The following is a 20877-nucleotide window of genomic DNA, read 5'->3' as shown; positions in this document are numbered from 1 at the left end:
TCGCAATTTATTTTGTTTACCAGTTTTTATTTTCGTGTTTTTTTGTGATTTGGGAACATGGCTACCTCTTGTCGAAAGCCTAGCCCACTTGTGTTTGATTCTGATATCGCCAAGCGATGGAGAATGTTTGAGAAAGATTACTCTCATTATATACGCTCGTTCATTGCAACGATCCCGACGATTTGAAGGCTCGCTACTGTTGAATTTAGCGGGTCCAGAGGCTATGATCCGAGCTGACTCGTTTGAATTTGCACCTGCCAACTGGATGCGAATGGACAGATATTGGTGCCAGCAGAATCTATAGATAACTCGATGGTGTTGCTGAGAAAGTTCAGAGAACTGTGTGACCTACCGTCTAATAGAATCCTTGAGAGGACAAGATTTTTTGCCCGAGTGCAACAGCCCGATGAACCTGTGGAACAATTCATCAGCGACCCGAAACACATCTTAGTCTTACTTAGTCTTCTTGCCAGGGTTTTAGCTAATATTTTCTGATCTGTATTTAACAGGGCAATTGCTCTGTATGATCCCGGCTCTTCCAGATCTTTATCTTTTTTGGGTATCAGTGTAATAGTTGATTCGGCTAAGGTTTGTGGTAGCGTCTGTTCTTTAAATACGTGTATATAAATGTTTTGTAAATGCGGTGCAGATTTGGTGAGATATCAAATGAGCTTGTTAGAGATAAAATTGTGGGAGGTATGAGTGACCGAAACCTGCGAGCTGAACTATTACGAAATGCAGACCTGACTTTAGATCAGGCTATTCATGCTTGTCGGATGGCTGAGACTGTGGCACCACTGGCTGATTATGATAGCGCGAATGCTAATCAACAACTAAATGTGAATATAAGCAGGAAAACTTTGAATTTGGCGACAAACCCCGCATAAACTTCTAGCACGTCAGTTGAGAAAAGTGGAAAAGGATCATACTATTCAAAATATCAGATCAGAAAAAGGTGAACTGTTCACACTTCCAAAAGATATTAATGAAAGATTTGTCCAATTCTATCAAAATTTATATACATCCAAAACATCAACAGAAATGATAAAAATTACAAACTTCCTTGATAATCATCCGTCACTTAACGTGGCGGAACGTGATGAATTAGGAGCCCAGATTACAATTAAAGAAATCGAAGAGACTATTAATTCATTGAAGAATGGCAAAACCCGAGGCCCAGATGGGTTTAGTAATGAATTTTATTAAAAATGTTATGACGTAATCTCCCCGCATTTACAAAACATTTATATACACGCATTTAAAGAACAGACGCTACCACAAACCTTAGCCGAATCAACTATTACACTGATACCCAAAAAAGATAAAGATCTGGAAAGCTGGGATCATACAGAGCAATTGCCCTGTTAAATACAGATCAGAAAATATGAGCTAAAACCCTGGCAAGAAGACTAAGTAAATACGTTAATAAATTAATATTCTGATTAAACTGGGTTTATACCCAAGAGACACTCGTTTAACAATTTGAGACGCCTGTTTAATATAATGTACTCACACAGAACGATAAAGGAAGACTTATCAATTATTTGATTAGACGCAGAAAAAGCATTTGACCAAGTAGAATGGAAATACCTTTTTACAGTATTGCAAAAATTCCAGTTGGGAGAAAATTATTTAATGGATAAAGTTGCTATATGACAAGCTGACTGCCAGAATACTGACTAATCAAATACTCTCACCTAAATTTCAGCTATCCAGGGGCAATAGACAAGGGTATGCAGATGATGTATTACATTATATTACCAATTCCCAAGTTAGCATTCCAAACATACTAAATCTTATAGAGGGATTTGGTTCCTTTTCAGGGTATAGAATAAACTGGAACAAAAGTGAAATTATGTCAATAAAACCTCAAGATCCGACACACCTTCTAAAATTCCCTTTTAGAATTGCTACGGAAAAATGTAAATATCTTGGAGTTCACGTAACTAGAAAATACACTTCTCTATTTCAAGCAAACTTTCCACCATTAATTACCAAACTAAATGCCCTTATTCAATTTTGGAAAACACTTCTCATAGGCAGAATAAATGCTATAAAGATGATCTTCCTTCCACAAATCCTGTACTTATTTCAATCAATACCGATTTATCTTCCTAAAAAATGTATTAAAAAATCGACTCTTTGATCACAAACGTTATTTGGGATTATAAAACACACAGAATCCATAAACGACATCTATGTAAACTAAAAGAAATTGGCGGATTGGCTCTCCCCAACTTTTTGTACTATTACTGGGCAACGAATATTAAAAACGTAATCTATTGATGGACAACACATGCCAACAGGTAAACTGGTTAAAAATGGAGAGAGAAGATTGTTTGCCTTTTAATATAGGCGCGATTCTTCTCTCTCCAATAAATTTGAAGAAAACACTATACGAGAAAAATCCGATTATACACAGTACCCTACGAATCTGGAAACAAGTGAAGTCAACCCTTAAACTGAGAAAATTACCTCTTCTTTCACCAACTGCCAACAACCCTTCATTCTAGCCGTCTATTTTAGACAAGACGTTCACACACTGGGAAAGATTAGGAATTAAAAAACTGGGCGATCTTTATGAGATCAGAACTCTTCTCTCATTCCAAGAATTACAGTCGAAATATCATCTGAAAGGTAGCCAATACTTTAGATACCTTCAAATATCTGAAATCATATATCCAAGACTATCAATATACGTTTCCAGACACACTAGACGAATGTATGAATAGAAACTCGGACGCAAACAAGTTAATATCATACCTTTATAATACCCTTTCAAATATACAAACCCCATCGACAGAAGAAATTAGAAGAGCTTGGGAAGATGTGCTTGGCCTAACAATTTTAAAAGACAGATGGGAGGAAAGCCTTCTATACATACACAACTGTTCTCTTAATGTCAGGCACTCGCTTATACAATTTAAAATACTGCACAGACTCCATTATTCAAAGTCTAAACTGAATAAGATCTTCCCAAATGTATCTCCTATTTGTGATAAATGTCTCCTTCAGGAAGCAACTATAACCCATTCCAACATATACGTCAGTCCCTACTCTTAAGATGTTGATTATAAACATGTCATAGACGCTACATCTTGAAAATATTAGACTTGTTTTGACAGAAAAAACAGATCATTTTTCCAAGACGTGGACACCCTTTACCGATTTCTTACAAGGATATTATGGCGCAACAAAACTTTGGATTTAAATCCAACTATGGATTGGGTGAGGTGGGTGGGGAGGGACGAGAGGTAGGTATATCACCACATTTATCTTTCTTTTTTTCCCCGCTATTTCTCGCTTCTCTCTTTCTTTTACCCACTCTTTGGCTACACTACTTTGGTAGCCTACGGGTCCAATCTTTACACATCTCACTTTTTCTCTTTCTTGTTCTTTCTCTATTCTTTTCTTCTAATTCTAAGCTAAAAAGACAAAATTGAAGCTGTACAATAACTATATAATTTTATATGCCATTTGTTCTACTCTTGTCCATTTGCTTCTAATAAAAAGAAATGTAAAAAAATGATGAGAACCACTGAGCGCATGAGAAAAGACTCCTCCACTTTACATGCTTACGGAGAGGAAATTCTCACCCACTGGGCAAAGCCAATTTTGAATGTACCATCAGTGAACAGACCAAGAACTTACTATTTTATATCATTCAGCCAAGTTCTGAAACCCTGCTAGGCATCGATGCGTGCCATGACCTGGGTTTGGTCTATTTTGGGCGTGCTGTTCACAAACTCGGTTTAACAGAGGAACCACCAAAACAGGTGCTATCTAACTACAAAGACTTGCTTGACAACCAACTCGGCAAACTACCTACAACATATAAGATCATTGTCGACCATACAGTCACCCCGATCGTACGTGCCCCTCACCGCGTCCCGCATGGCACGCGTGAGCAAATGCACGATAAACTTAAACGTATGATCTCCATCGGGGTCCTCACCGAAGTCAGCGAGCCCTCTGATTGGGTCTCCACCATGGTTGTCACCGCAAAGAAAGACAAGAAAGAGTTACGCATCGGCATCCATCCTAAAGATTTGAATACAGCAATCAAACACCAACACTATCCTATGAGGACTATCGAGGACGTCGCAGCACAAATCGGTAACGCAACGGTTTTCTCAGTCTTGGATGCCAAGAACTCATTTTGGCAAATCCCGTTAGATCGTGGCTCATCGGCATTAACAACATTCGCCACCTCGTTCGGACGTTACCGGCTCCTAAGAATGCCCTTTGGCATCAACTCTGCCAACAAAGTCTTCCAGCGTGCAATGGAACAAGTGTTTGCAGAATTCCCCTGTGCTATCATAGTTGACGACATTCTAGTTTATGGCCGCGATGTCACCGAGCACGATGCAAACCTACGTAAAGTACTGGACCGTGACAGAGACATCAACTTAAAGCTGAACCCATTTAAATGCAAGTTCAGGGTTCCCGAAGTCACTTACATCTCACGTGTTCACTAGCAACGGACTAAAACCAGATCCATTGAAGACTGCAGCAATCAACGAGCTGCCGGTACAAACTGACGTCACCAGCCTACAACTATTTCTAGGCATGGTTAACTACCTGGAAAAGTTCATCCCCAATCTCAGTGAACTTTCAGCCCCCCACGTCATAAGGACAACACTTGGTCCTGGTACCCAAACCACCAGCGAGCCTTCGAGACTTTAAAACTACAGCTCGCTAGTGCATCGACTCGGTCTTACTTTAACCTCAACCTGCCTGTTACAATCACCTGCGACGCATCCCAGTATGGACTAGGCGCTGCATGCCTGCAGACCTCTTTCAACGGCGATGTCTTGCCGTTGATCCTATGCTTCCAGAACACTAATTGATACCGAACAGTGCTATGCCCAGATAGAAAAAGAGCTGCTTGCCGCGGTTTTTGCCTGCTCAAAATTCAAAGACTTCATTTTTGGCAAAACCTTCATGGAAGAGAGGGATTATCAATCTCTGGTTACAATCCTGAGCAAGCCTATCCATGCTGCCCCAGCAAGGCTGCAACGCATGATGATGCAGCTTCAGCGGTTCGACTTCCGCATTGTCTACAAAAAAGGTAAAGACATGCACATCGCAGACACTCTATCCCGGGCACCACACGCCACCAGCGAACAACATCCTTATGAGCGTGAGGAATTCTCCGTTCTAAAGGTTTCCTTCGTTCCAACTGACCGCCTGCGCCGAACACACTGCCATGGATAAAACCTCCCAGCTGTTAACTTCTGTCATTAAAGGCGGCTGGCCAAACAAACAATCCACTGAATTAAAACCCAACTTTCTGGTACGTGACGAACTGGTACTTCAGGACTGAGTGATCGTAAAGGGTCACAAGACGGTCATTCCCCCCATCTCTACGTAAAGAGTACTAAGAGGAGATCCACGGTGGCCGCCCAGGCCACCCTACAACACGCCAAGGAAATGATTTACTGGCCTGGAATGATCAAGTACTTTCGGGAAAAAACGGAGTCATGCGCAAACTGCAACAGGCAGATGCCGCACCAGCAAAAACAACCGCTGCTGTCCCAACCGGCTCTCTCCCTACCATGGTCATCCGTGGCCGCCGATATCTTCGACTGGCACGGGAAACACTATCTCGTGTTGGTGGACTCGTACTCGAGTTGGTTCGAAATTGATTTTCTACCAACCATCTCCTCAGAATTAGTCATCCTGAAACTCCGTCAGCATTTGTCCGTACATGGCATTCCAGCCCACCTTCAGACTGACAACGGGATACAATTCTCCAGCCAAAAGTTCAAAGACTTTGTCAAACGCTGGACCTTTAAACATGTCACCAGCAGCCCAGAGTACGCACAGTCCAACGGACTTGCCGAACGCGCTGTTCGCAGCGCTAAACAACTTATGTTCTTCTCCTTCCTGGCAAAATCTGATGTCTACCTAGACCTGTTGAACCTGAGGAATATTGCCAGAGACAGTGTTTAAGGCTCTCCAGCCCAATGACTGATGTCCCAACAGACAAGACCTCCACTGCCAGTGACTCAGGATCACCTAAAGCCTAAGGTCATCTGCCCCGCTGCAATTCAAACACGCGTACAATCCAATCGAGACGCGCAGAAACGTGCCTACGACAAAACCAGCAAGCCACTGATCCGAGGCCAAGTGGTTCGTTTACAGACGAACAAAGGACATACCAAACTAGGGTTCATCCATGGCCCCGCGAAAGAGCCACAATCCTACCTTGTCGATGTCGGCACCATCTACAGACGCAACCGTCAGCACATCCTTCCAGTGAAGGCACGACGTCCCGCACTCCAGGGTCCTAACGCCCCTCCACTGAACTTTAAAGTGATTGCTGTTCCAGTCGCTCCAGTGCCTGCAGCTGCCACCCCCCGCCAGTCTACACCCTCACCCCCTCTTGTACCTGGTTCACCGGTACCCCCGCGAAGGTCGTCCCCTACGGTGTCTCCCCAGAGCCCAGTTGGCTCGCCCAGCCGTGCCCTTAACTTTTCAGAGGAAAAGGTTGATGAGGCAGCCCCCTATCGTACGCGGTCCGGGCGGGTTAGTAAGCCGCCTGTTAGATACAGCGACTATGTTTAACCTTATTATTCTTAGATGTGGCATTTTTCATTTAACAATTTATTTACTGATCGTAGTGATAACGCTGTATCTACTTTTCATTTATAGAAGAAGAGATGTAGCATTGGCTATAGCATGTTAGCCAATTAGAATGCTTAGTAATTATAACCCCACCTAATTGTAACATTCATTACCAGTCTGAGCAGCAGTGTGAACTTGTGATGACCTGCTGTGTCGTTGATGACCTGAACAATAAAGATGCTTGTGTTTCAACCCGTGTGTGTTTGACCTCTTTACAGCAATCTCACGCTTTTTCCTGCAGTTCACCCTTGCCTTGAGAGGAGGCTCTGGCAGTCTCAGATTTGCACGTGTGGGCAGTCTTTCATTGTTTGTGGGCAGAAAGAAGCACTGGCATCTCAGGCTTGTCACAGCCACTTACTCTGAGCCTCAGTACAGGCATTGGCTGTCTGTTGTTCCTTCCAGGCAGCCCAGTCTTGATTACATGGTGGCGCTGGTGGTCTCAGCTTTGTCCCAGTGGCTCAAACCTGCGACAAGGGAATCCAGCCAGCAGGAAATCTCACCAATTTCTCTCCCTTCTATCATTCTTTTTTCCTCTCTTTCTCTCCCTCCCGCCTCCCGCCTCCCGCCTCCCGCCTCCCGCCTCCCGCCTCCCGCCTCCCGCCTCCCGCCTCCCTTTCTCACCCACTCTTCTCCCCTCTGGCTGGGTTGCCTGGGTTTATAAGGAGTAGGCTGATGAGGTTCAGGTGGGACAATCTGATGTCAACTAATTGGACCCGGCTGTTACCAATGATGCTGGGGATTGGCTTCTCCTGGCCTGTCAGCCAATGATAGGGCATCCGAGAGAGGGGGCGCTGTCACAATATGCAATAGAGAAACGGATAGAATAGAACATGGAAGACAATGTGTCATTTGTTTGGTCCAGGAGTTCTTAACCTACACGAGTCCAGAGAAATGAAAATATAGTCTATCTTGTACATCTTGGACGATGACATTTTGAGCATTCCAAATGCCAAGTTCTTAACTGTAACCTGTTTCTACTACAACCCCATCCTTACCTTGAGGTGATTAAATGTATGTTAACCATATAATCTTAATAAACTGTGACAATTGCCCTTGATGTTTAAACATCTTTTTAATTTGATTTGATAAAATGTTTATAAATGAGAAGCACTTTGTAAGCATTGTTTTCTTGGTACTATGATTAGATACCAGAGGTCAATTACAAAACAATGATCTGACCTCAGGGCTGCATGTACAGAAAATATATAACACTAATTGCGGGTGTAGAAGAGTTTAGGAGAGTATGAAAAAGTGTCATGGTCGTGTTGTATCGTCCAAGTAGAACAGCTCCTGCGACCTTCCTCCTACAAATATGTTGAAGACCTCCTTTGACTATGTAGAAGACCTCCTTCGATCTCCTTCGACCTCCTTCGACTATGTTGAAGACTAGCTTTGGGAAAATTGGACCGAATAGTGGAGAGTGAAGACGACCTCCTTCAACTATATTGAAGACTATCAACGACTACCTTCGACTACCTTCAATTACCTTAGACTACCCTTGATTACCTTTGATTGCCTTTGATTACCTACGAATAACATGCCGACCTACTACGACCAACTTCGACTAAACCTACGAGTAAAAAATATATCACTTTTTTCCATGGCAACCTTTTATTACTCGCGGGTATTTTTCAGCATGCTAAAAAAAATGCCGCGACCTAACTGTGGCCTCGAGTACGCGGGGATTACTCTCGAGCATGAAGGAGAGTTACAAAGACCTCCAAGGACCTCGTGTCGACCATGCTGCGAGTATGAGTCGAGGGCAAACTCTTCTAAACTCGCCAATTATGTCCCCACAGTGGGACAGGCCCTTTAAGTGTTGTTTTCTCAGGAGATATAAAATTTATGCACTCCTCAATGAGATTACCATTTAATCTACAGAAGTTCACATTTGCCCTATATGTTACTTTTGACTGCATTTATACATGAGAATTTAGGGTTAACCACAACATTCTCCCATTGTCACAACTCTGTTCAAACAGTAAATAAAGAAACAGTTCTGTGTTTACACATCAGTTGTGCTGCTGTAACAGATTTAATTGTGCTGTTTCGGACTGATAGCAATAAAACACTCTTGACTATGTAAGCGACACATATTCACCACAAAGATTGTCAGCAGAAACTCTTGGCTTGTATCATTTAAAAATTCAAATGATAATTCAGATCTTTTATTACAATAGATTTTGTTAACATGTGACTCTACAGTAATCATGGTGCAATGACAGATCTGATAAGAATCACCATACTTTCATTCATTGTGAAGGAAAATAGGGAAAATAGCTTGTGAATGAATAAGTGATAGAAAAACACGCAAACCCTGCCACAACAAAGTACAACCCCCCCCCCCCCAAAAAAAACAATTTGATATTCAAAACTTCGGACTATCTGTCTGTCATCCACAGATATGATGACACGGTGGCGCGGCAGTAGTGTTGTTGCCTTACAGCATGAGAGACCCGGATTTGATCCTGACTGCAGGTATGGTCTGTTAGGAATTTATACGTTCTCCCTGCGACCAAGCAAGTTTTTTTCCGGGTGCTGGGTCCCTCCCACACTCCAAAGATGAACACGTTTGTCAGCTAATTGGCTTGGTAAAATTGCAAATTATCCCTAGTGTGTGTAGGATAGTGTCCGTGTGTGAGGATTGCTGGTCGTCGCAGATTCTGTGGGCTGAAGGGCCTCTTTCTACGCTGTATTTCTAAACTAAAATTATTATTGAAGCCTTGTCTGCTTCCTTCAATGACATTGATTTTTAAACTTATCAAGCACAGAAGCGGGCCTTTCTGTTCATTGAGTCCCATCAACCCCTCCACATTCTATCATTCATTTACACACCAGAGGTAATGTACAGTAGCAATAAACCTACCAATATGGATCTCCTTGTGATATGGGCAAAACTAGGGAACCTGGGGAAACCCATGCAGGAAAACCTATGAACTCCACAAAAACAGCACCGGAGATCAGGATTGAACCCAGGTCACTGTAACTGTGAGGCAGCTGTTGTACTTGGTCACCTAACATTGAACATTATTGTTTTTATTGCAGACATTTTCCCTACACAGGCTATACATATTTGCAGGTTGCAATTAACACAATGATGAACACAAACAATTTTGTAGTTTTTGAGCACTTTTTGATAAATTAATAGCCAGGGGGAACTCAGCATGCTTTTTGTTTCAATAGCTGACAACTAACTTTGAATATCTAAACTTTAACTTTTACATAATTAGAATAAAAAGACTGTTGAAACACGTCAGACGAACAAAACGCTGATTCAACTTCCTATACCTGCTTCCTTTTCCTGCAACTACAACATTACTTAAACCATTGTATTCCAATAGTCAAAGCTAACAGATTTGCAAATGCATTAAACTTGATCATTACAATAAAAAAAACAATGTTAAGACTTTCTTTGGTAGAAACAATTTGCAAAAAAACATATTAATAAAATCTAAAATGGAGAAGAAGCAAAATAACTTTTCGTTTAGTCAGCTCACAGGCAGTAAATTCATCCAAGAAAGAAAAACAGTAACAACAATTCTTCAAAAGCTTTCCTTCCCGTGGGACCATTTATCAGTTGTCTATTTGGCTCAATCCTATCTTTCTCCTCATTGCTGATCTAACTACACTTGTTGATAGTTCCCTTTTCATATTTTGACTGTTACAGTGAAATGATAATTGCAAGAATACAAGTCAAAATAATTTAGCCACATATTTTTTTAAGTGGCTTGAGAGACTGAAGATGAAGAAAAACTTGCCGGTCAGGCAGTATCCCTGGAGGACATGGATAGGAGATGTTTTTGGTAGGGATTGATGGGCCAGGGTAATGGGCATATGGAATCAAATGGGGCTCGGGTTGTGCTGTGGAGTTTGGAGATAGAGGGAATGGACTAAGGATGAAGACAGACAGAGGAGAAAAAGAGGTTAAAAAGGCAGAGGGAAGTTAAGAGAGGAGAGGGTGAAAGTGAAGACAGCTGCTGGATTATGATAAACAGGAACACAAAGCTGCCAGTGCAGGAATCTGATAAGCAGGGCTGCCAACTCTCACGCTTTCGGCGTGAGACTCACGCCCTGGAGCAATTTCTCACGCCCTCACGCTCATGACCGAGTTCTCACGCTGAGTTCAGTCCCTGCGCAATTTGTCCCTTAGCGCCGCGTGCCAGGGATCTGTGCGGTCCGGGGAAGCGCGTCAGTTGGCGGCTGTGAATGACGTCGTGCCTCTTCTCTTGGTTGGATGTGCAGCCGCCGACTGCACATCCAACCAAGCAGCCGGAGATGGAACTAACCAGATGAATCAGTTGTAAAACCTGGGTGAGGGGTGTTTCGGAATGGCCATAAATTAAGTATAAATACGAGGAGTCCTCAGTAGTGTGTTTAGATCTTTTGCAAACTGTTCCCAATATGCAATATACGGGTTTTCTGCCCGTAACCCGAAAAACCGAGTTTTCTTTTTCCAATTCGTTTTTGCGGGGTCGGGGCAGGCGAGCCGACCTGAGAACTGCGGACAGTGCGAGTGTCCCGGGCCGTCGGAGGCGTCTGAAGCGCCGCTGCCGCGAGAGTCTCTGCGCCGAAAGGACAGACTCTCAAAAGGAGGTGGAGAGAGAGAGAGGGGTGAAGGAGACAGGGAGACAGTGGGGAGAGAGAGGGGGGTGAGAGGAGAGAGAGGGGAGAGACAGGGGGTGGGTGAATGGAGAGAGAGAAGAGGGAGAGGGGAAAGAGGTAGGGGAGAAAGGGGGGAGAGTGAGGTGGGAGGGGGGGAAGAGAGAGAGGGGTGAGAGGGACGAAAGAGGGAAGAGAGAGGGTAGGAGAGAATGGGAGAGAGAGGGGTGGTAAAAGAGAGAGGGGTGGTAAAAGAGAGAGGGGTGGTAAAAGAGAGAGGGGGAAGGAGAGAAACGGGGGAAAGAGAGAGAGATGGGGGGGCAAAGAGAAAGAGGAGATAGAGACAGAGGAGAAAGAGAGAGGGGAGAGAGCCAGGGGGAGAGTGAGGTGGGAGGGAGATATGGGGGAGAGAGAGGGAGAGAGAGGAGGAAAGAGAGATGAGAGAGAGAGAGAGAGAGAGAGAGAGAGGGGGGGAGAGAGGTGAGAGGCGAGAGAGAGAGAGGGGAGCGAGAGAGGGGAGAGTGTGTGGAGAGGGAGAGGGGGAGAGAGAGGGAGAAAGAGAGAGAGAGGGGGCAGAGAGAGGGGGACGCGAGGGGGAGAGAGAGGAGAGAGAGAGAAAAAAGTCACCGTTGTGGCAGCTCCGCGAAAATTGTGTGTGTTTTTAACTTTTATGTTCCTTTTTAACTTATTTCTAAGTTCTAACTCCCTAGTACTAACAAAGTATGATTATGTATAAGAATATGTGTGTTATGATTGTGTTTATAGTTTGTTTGGTTGTTTGGTTGTTTGTCTTTTTGCACAAATGTCCGCGAGCATTGTCACTTTCATTTCACTGCACATCTCGTATGTGTATGTGACAAATAAACTTGACTTGACTTGAGAGGGGGGGGGGAGAGAAGAGGGGGAGAGAGAGAAGAAAGAGAGGGGAGTGGAGCTAGGGAAAAGAGGGGAGAGAGAGGGAGGGGGGGAGGATAGAGGGGACGAGAGAGAGGGGGGAGAGTGGGGTGGGACAGGGGAGAGTGAGGTGGGATGGAGAGAGGGGAAGAGAGAGAGAGGGGGGAGAGAGATGGGAGAGAGAGGGGGAGAGAGGAGAGAGAGAGAGGGTGGGAGAGAGAGAGGGGGAGAGAGAGAGGGGGAGAGAGAAGAGAGAGGGAAGGGGAGAGAGTGAGAGGGGGGAGACAGGGGAGAGAGAGGGGTGAGAGGAGAGAGAGAGTGCATCCTGGAGGACAACCAGTGGCTGCTGGAAGTAAGTACCAAGCACTGGGTAGAAACGGTGGAAGATTGTGGACTTCAAATGGGGGTGGTTGGAGAAAGCATCCTGCTTGTCTGCTAGATTTTCACTTACTGTAACTGCAGGAAAAATGTTCCCGATGTTGGGGGCGTTCAGAACCATGGGTCACAGTTTAAGAATAAAGGGGGGGGCAGTTAGGACTGAGATGAGAACAAACTTTCTTCACGCAGAGAGTTGTGAATCTGTGGAATTCTCTGGCACAGAAGGCAGTGCAGGCCAATTCACTGGATGTTTTCAAGAGAGAGTTACATTTAATTCTTGAGGCTAACAACATCAAGGGATATGGGGAAAAAACAGGAAAGAGGTACTGATTTTACATGAATAGCCATGATCATATTGAATTGCAGTGCTGGCTCGAAGGGCCGATGGCCTATTCCTGTACCTGTTTTCTATGTTTCTATGCTTGAGTATATGGCAATAAAACTCGATCACTTGATTTTGAATCATTCATGCATGGTGGAGGTATAATGTAGTCATAGAGTGATACAGTGTGAAAACAGGCCCTTCGGCGCAACTTGCCCACACCCGCCAACATGTCCCAGCTATATTACCTGCTTTTGGTCCATATCCCACCAAACCTGTCCTATCCATGTATCAGTCTAACTTTTTCTTAAATGTTGGGATGGTCCCTGTCTCAACTACCTCCTCTGGCAGCTTGTTCCATACACCCATCACCCTTTGTGTGGATAAAGTTACCCCTTAAAAATACTTCATACAAAAAAACATTGAAATCATACTCTGCACTACAGTGCACTAAAACATGATTTTAATACATCAAATTTCAAAAAGTTCCTACCCTTGGAGGGGGGATATCCTTCTTCCACACCCTCTCCCCACTCGGTTGCTCCACTCCCTCACCGGGTACCCACAAGGCCAGTGGTCAGTGATCGCACAGCCTCCCCCCTTTCAAAAACGCTCCAATCCAATTTAAAGCATATATATTGTATTCAAGTATAAGTTAAAAGACTTGCTGCAGTATGCACCATATTGCACAATTCCAATGCCCCCCCCCCCCCCCCCCGGTCGCTATGCTCCCTCGGGCTTGGTCTCTCGCAATTTCTCACTCCCAACTCTCATCCAATGTTGGCAGCCCTGGATAAGTAAGGAAGGTGCCAGTCAGCAAAGACTGGGTCCTTCTTTACCCACTCCTCCCCATTCACCACTTCACACATACTTAAAGCAAGACTCCAGTCGGAAAAGACTGGACCCTTTCCCACCCACCCCTCTCCAATTACCACTTCACACCCAATTACCCACCCCCTCCAGTGCTGCACAACATCACTTCTCCATCATCAACAATAAAAATAGAGGAGGTGGAGAGGCTTTTCAGAAGACAGAAAAGCCGAAATCTCCAGGACCGGACAATGTTTCCCCCTCTACTCTCAAGCACTGTGCCGAACAACTGGCACCGGTCTACACAGACATTTTCAACCAGTCCCTGCAAACCTGTACTTCCCTGCCCATTTCAAAGCCTCCACTATTGTCCCTGTACCCAAAATGGCAGGGATTACTGGTCTTAATGACTACAGGCTTGTGCTGGCCAAGTTGAAAAATATCACAGTTTGCATATCGGGCCAATAGATCTGTGGATGATGCAGTCAACCTGGGCTTGAACTTCATCCTCCTGCACCTAGATTGCCAGGGCACCTATGCGAGGATTTTGTTTGTTGATTTTAGCTCTGCATTCAACACCATTGTGCCAGACCTACTACATTCCAAACGTTCCGAGTTGACTGTGCCTGAACTCCTCGGCCGGTGGATCACCAGCTTCCTGACAGTCAGGAAGCAGCATGTGAGGCTGGGAAAGCACATCTCGGACTCACAAACACTCAGCATAGGATAATTGCCAATGTAAAATATCAGAACTCTCGATGGCAGCTGACATTTGACAAAAATATTTTTGGTTAACTAGATTATCACTGCCCCAAAGGAAATGAATAATTTTTCTACAATAGCCTAAAAAAATACACAATTATCCCCAAAAAAAGTGCACAAATACAGCCATTATGTGTACTTGTGTCATTTTTGTTTACATAGTTTTAATTGTTACTCAGCATTCAGCAAACATAAAAATCGATCCACTGTGAGGGTTTATATATTTTCTAAGTTTATTTCCCGTATTCAAGTTCACTATTTCATCCACAAAAATCCAAGCCAATATTTACTCTATAGACAGTGTGCATCAGCCGTTTACTGTAAAAGGCCTCAACTTTTACTTTAGACGCTATTGCACAATTAAACCAGACTTCCATTGACAGAACATTTTGAAGAACTATCTAAAAGTGACATTACAACAGTTTTTAGACAGGAATAAAAGCAAGGAGACTAACTGTCTTGTCACATCTTTGATATTTTCCTCACCAGCCCACGCCCACATCCAACATCCTATGAAGATTATCATGACTCTTTTTCTGGGACTTTAATTAATCAGTTGGCCTATTGGACAATCCCTTTCCATTCTTTCTATTTACTGGAAAATAATGAATTGATTAAAATTATCGCAGCTATGACATCTATTCTTTAGCATCAAGCAAACTGAACTTACGCTGGGTAGACACGAAGTGCTGGAGTAACTCAGTGGGACAGGCAGCATCTCTGGAGAGAAGGAATGGGTAACATTTTGGGTCGAGACCCTTCAGACCCGAAATGTCACCCATTCCTCTCCAGAGATGCTGCCTTCCCACTGAGTTACTCCAGCATTTTGTGTCTGCCTTCGATTTAAACCAGCATCTGCAGTTGTTTCCTATTGAACTTTAAGCTATCTGATTGCAATAGCGATGACACATGCCAAATATTTTTGGTCCTTTTCTGGGAAAGTATTACCAACTTCTCTTTCGACATAGGCAGTTCCTCAGGATCAAGGATGACTTATTTCCACTCAGATTTCTGGGGTTCTGTGGTGGCTGCTGATGCCAATATGACTCTGCCACCACAGATGAGGTCGTAAGCAGGGTAGTTTTGTGAGGTGGTAAGTAGGGTAGTTTTGTGAGGTGTGCTCTCCTTGCACTGTTTAAACATACTTGTGTGCAGCTGATGCATAGCTGAATGTTTATGGGCCAGAGATTCCCAGGAGACATCACTTCAAGAAAGCTTCTCGCACATCCTTGAATCTTTTTCTGTCATCCGAGTAATCTCTTCTATGAAGCTGCTTGTAGTGTCTGTTTCAGAAATCTGATGCCAAGCATTTTACTTATTTAACATTAATAAACCACCTTCATCCAACACCAGTGTCCACAAGATGGAGGTTTTGCTTTGTAATTTTTATTCTTAAAGCAATGTAACATTAGCATAATAAAGAAGGAAAGAGCTGTCTCTTGAAAGCACTAAATATCTTGCCTTGTTAAACATGTTAATAAAATCTTACTGTTTAGGCTGGTTGATTGCATTTGCTGATTTTAATTAATTATTGTTATTTGATGGATACAGAAACAGAGCAATAACTAACATTAATAAGATGGGTAAGAACAAACTGCAGATGCTGGTTTAAACCGTAGATAGACACAAAAAGTTGGAGTAACTCAGCGGGACAGGCAGCATCTCTGGAGAGAAGGAATGGGTGACGTTTCGGGTCGAGACCCTAATTAAAATTTGCTGTATACTAATATTTATCACCCCTCCAAATTGTACGTTCAGATAGAGTAAGCATTCTCACCAATGCCACTAGATTATCTCAAGATGGACTAGATTCTTAATTAGTACAGGTGTCAGTGGTTATGGGGAGAAGGAAGGAGAATGGGGTTAGGAGGGAGAGATAGATCAGCCATGATTGAATGGCGGAGCTGACTTGATGGGCCGATGGGACTAATTCTACTCCTATCACGTGATGGACAGGATCAAATTGTCGGCATATAGGAGCTGAATTATGGGATTCTTATCTTTATTTTTTAGAAATTAAGAAAACACCAGAGATCATTGTAATGGAATTATTAAAAGGCAACAAGAGTGTTGCAGGGCTTCCATGGATATGTCCTGCTAACATGTACAGCACTTGGTAGAAATCAGCTTAATTATTTTGTTTTTCAATGTGGTCCATTGAGTTTTATAGAAGATAAAACAAAAGTTCACACGCCATCCTATGCACCACCACACCCTTAAATTTCTCAATTATAGTCCAATTATTCTGTAATACAATATTGAAACATTTGCGTCAATACATTCTAAAATATTTCAATCATAAAGGCAGAGGAATTTTAACAATCTTTGTTTTGCTGACACAGTGGGGTAATTTCATTTTCAACCCCGAAGTCCTTGCCCTGCTCAAATAGTTAGTGCAGTAAACTATAGAAGTGATACCTGAAATTTAGTTTGAACACTGCATAATCGGCACAAAGATCTCACAATTCAACATTTGCCGGCACAAAATTCGTAATCTCTTTGATAGCAGCCATAGAAATAACTGGCTGAAAAGTATAAGATTGTGCAGACATCTTCCAAGTTATATTAAGGCACACTCGTTGGAGTAGATTTAAATGGAGCTTTGCACTGCACTGCACTTTTCTAAATGACTCGAGACCTCTTACCGCTGACATTTCCAGGGATTACGATATGTATGTGGACAGGAATGGAGAGAATTCTACATCATGTCTACCAAGAAAAACACATGGAAGAGGAACAGAATCCTAATAATGTTTAGATATCTAAATAAAACAGATGGCTTAATAATCTCCAAGGCTAATCTTTACTTCACACCAGAGAATAAAACATTATTGAGACCAAAAATAAATAATACAATTAAGTAATTCAATCCAAAGCCACTATCTGAAGTATTTTGTTGGACTTAACTTACATCAGCCCACATTGGACTATATAAAGTAGACAAATACAGATTGCTCTGTGACCCTGATGGTTCCTATTCACCGCACAATATCAAATATTGTAGGTTTATTGCATACCTTGCTTCTGATACCTTACCCTGCCCACACATGCACTATAGAAAGCATTTTATCAAAATGCATCACAGCTTGGTTGGGGAACAGCTCCATCCAAGACCGCAAGAAATTGCAGTGAATGGCGGACGCAGCCCAGACCATCACACAAAGCAACCTCCCTTCTACTGACTCCATTTAAACTTTGGCAAGGCCAGCAGTATAATCAAGGATGAGACGTACCCTGGCCACTCCCTCTTCTCCCCTCTCCCATCAGGCAAAAGGTAGAGAAGTGTGAAAACGAATACCTCCAGATTCAGGGACAGTTTCTTCCCAGCTGTTATCAGGCAACTGAATCATCCTACCACAACCAGAGAGCAGTGCTGAACTACTATCTACCTCTGGTGACCCTTGGACTATCCTTGATTGGACTTTGCTGGCTTTACCTTGCACTAAACGTTATTTCCTTATCATACACTGTAAACGGATTGATTGTAATAATGTATTGTCTTTCTGCTGCCTGGATAGCATGCAACAAAAGTTTTTCACTGTATCAATAGTTTATTGTCTATTTTCGATTGTTATTCGGATAATGAAACTGAATATAATCATCAGCAATTAATGAATGAGATGCATTACAAAAAAAAAACCCCACATTCATTTTTTTACATCCTACTAAGCGAGTTTAGTATTCCGAAAAACGCAAGGAATCATGCGATTTGTCAAAGGTCACTAACTATAAAGAAAAACGAATGAAGCGCTGGCTGTATAAACTGCCAGTGGGAGACGGGAGAGCGTGCACAGACCCGTGCCTCATCCGCAGACCGAGTCCAGCCTGTGTCCCCAGCGCCGCGGGTGCTGCCGAGTCGCCGCTGGACACATCAGCAAGTCAGGCAGCATCTGTGGAAAGAGAAGCTGTTAACATTTCAGGTCCACTACCCTTCTTCAACAAAGTTTCTGTGTTTGATGGTGGGAACTCTGCATAATTTTTGGACCAAAGCCTAGTTGTTCAGTACTGGATTAAAATTGCTGGTCAATCCCATTTAGTTTTAAATTGAAAATTTAAAATAAAATTACATTTCTATAAGCGAGTTCGGTATTCCGACTGGGCATGCCCACGTCGAAGGTCACTGGAGATTAACATTGGAGGGTGCGGATCTGCTGTGTGTTTGGTTATCAGACCTTCGTTAAGGAGTGCTTTATGCTTCGTGCTGCTCCGTAGGGTCGGGGTCTGGGGTCGGGCGCAGGTCTCGGGCGCCACCGAGCCGCCGATGGGCCGTTCCAGCCCGGCTCCGCTCTGGCTCCCAGGGGGCCTGCCGGACGCGCCTCTCTCCCTGTCCAGTGGCCGTCTGTTTGCCCCCTCGGTGGAGGGCATGTCATTACAAACAGTGAGTCAGTCGGTGCTGGGATAGGCAATCATTTCTACTGGAGCAGCGGTCGGCCATCCTCCCCGGCATTGGCAGAGACCGAGCACCGGCCGTTGGTGGGGGTGCGCGCGGGGTGCTGCGGTGGCTCGGCTGGACGGGCAGCATCCCCAGAGAAAAGGAATGTGTGATGTTTTGGGTCGAGACCCTTCTCCGGAGATGTTGCCGTGTGCGCGCTCGGCCCCCGCCACCACCAAATTTCTCCGTCCGTGTCACAACACCCTCCACCAGCAGGGCCTTTGATGCCGGAAGCCGACAAGCAGCTCCAGTAGAAATGATTGCCTATCCCAGCACCGACTGACTCACTGTTTGTAATGACATGCCCTCCACCGAGGGGGCAAACAGACGGCCACTGGACAGGGAGAGAGGCGCGTCCGGCAGGCCCCCCTGGGAGCCAGAGCAGAGCCGGGCTGGAACGGCCCATCGGCGGCTCGGTGGCGCCCGAGACCTGCGCCCGACCCCAGACCCCGACCCCACGGAGCAGCACGAAGCATAAAGCACTCCTTAACGAAGGTCTGATAACCAAACACACAGCAGATCCGCACCCTCCAATGTTAATCTCCAGTGACCTTCGACCTGGGCATGCCCAGTCGGAATACCGAACTCGCTTATAGAAATGTAATTTTATTTTAAATGTTCAATTTAAAACTAAATGGGATTGACCAGCAATTTTAATCCAGTACTGAACAACTAGGCTTTGGTCCAAAAATTATGCAGAGTTCCCACCATCAAACACAGAAACTTTGTTGAAGAAGGGTAGTGGACCTGAAATGTTAACAGCTTCTCTTTCCACAGATGCTGCCTGACTTGCTGAGTGTAAAAATCACTTTCTGACTTTATTGCTTTTATTCATAAAATTATATGGAAGGATAAATTCTTTTAAAGCAGAATAATCTCACATTCCACCATGAACATTGTTGCAAGTTTATTCTCATACCTTGACTGTGGCAAAATAGAAGGGGAATTCCAATTAGGTAACAAATTACGATAATGAGCAATTGTGACATTTGTTCAAAAGCTGATTTTAGCACCCAAATAAGAAACGTATGTAAAATGATTTTACAATTAGTCTTTTTGCAACTTTTAAACCTTTTATATTATTTTCAGTTTTAAAAATACAATTTCTTTTGCGGGCGTTTTGTAATTAGATAATCTCATGTAATTGAACATAAAGCAAGGTACTGGAGGAACTCAGCATATCAGGCAGAACCTGGGGGGAAGGGAAGGGGCGGGGGGGAGGGACTGATGATGTATTGGGTCAGGACCCTTCTTCAGCCTGAAAAAGCAACTTAACTTGAAACGTCATCTGTCCATTTCCCTCCAGTTAGTTCCTCCAGCGTTGTTTTTTGGTCAACATTTCAGTTTCTGCAGTCTCTTGTGTCTCTAATCTCATGTAACTGTATGGCATCTCGTAATTCTACATAAATATTTCATTATTAATAACATTCTAAAACTATACAATGGGAGGCTAATCTTATAATGTGACAGTCCCCACATGTTTACGGGCTGAGGCACGAGCAGCTCCTTAAGGCGTGATGTTTCCTCCATCAACATTCAGCAACATTTTAAAGGTATCATTTGGAATGATGAACACCACTGCAACCATGATGTTGGAAGTCTGCACAGCTCACTTGTTTATTAGAGATAAGCATTTGAACACAACAAAAACCTGAGTTAGAAAATGCTGCACTATAGTATTATAATCTTGATGTAAAAACACGTTAAGTATTGAGACCGTTTAACTACTGCTACCATTACCGATGAGGTTAGACAATTTGATGTTTTTTTAAAATTCATGTCTTTAAAGTGTATTATATAAATGTACTATGGATAGCGAGGCAAAGCAAACCATCCCTGCTTTTACTCCACTGTCGTCACAGATAGGTCATTCAGTCTTCCCTTATTCAGGGTTTAACTTTTTCAATTTAGCTATTACAATTGGCTCCGTGCCGAGAACTAACATGCCCAGAAATAAATGCATTTCCGTTGAAAGCCTTTGTACTTCAATGAGCCAGGTTTCAATTCCTCTATGAAAATCTTGTGGTAGACTTAACAGGATGCACACAGA

The 20877-nt window shown here is 43.5% G+C and overlaps 1 protein-coding gene across 4 annotated transcripts in view; it reads right to left on the bottom strand.

The window, feature by feature from the left end:
- Positions 1-20877, bottom strand: part of LOC116978833 (cAMP-specific 3',5'-cyclic phosphodiesterase 4D-like) — a 724969-nt gene that overhangs the window by 79423 nt on the left and 624669 nt on the right. The window lies entirely within an intron of this gene.

This window comes from Amblyraja radiata, chromosome 1 (assembly GCF_010909765.2).
Source record: "Amblyraja radiata isolate CabotCenter1 chromosome 1, sAmbRad1.1.pri, whole genome shotgun sequence".
NCBI lineage: Eukaryota > Metazoa > Chordata > Chondrichthyes > Rajiformes > Rajidae > Amblyraja > Amblyraja radiata.
This window is presented reverse-complemented; position numbering and strand designations above follow the sequence as displayed.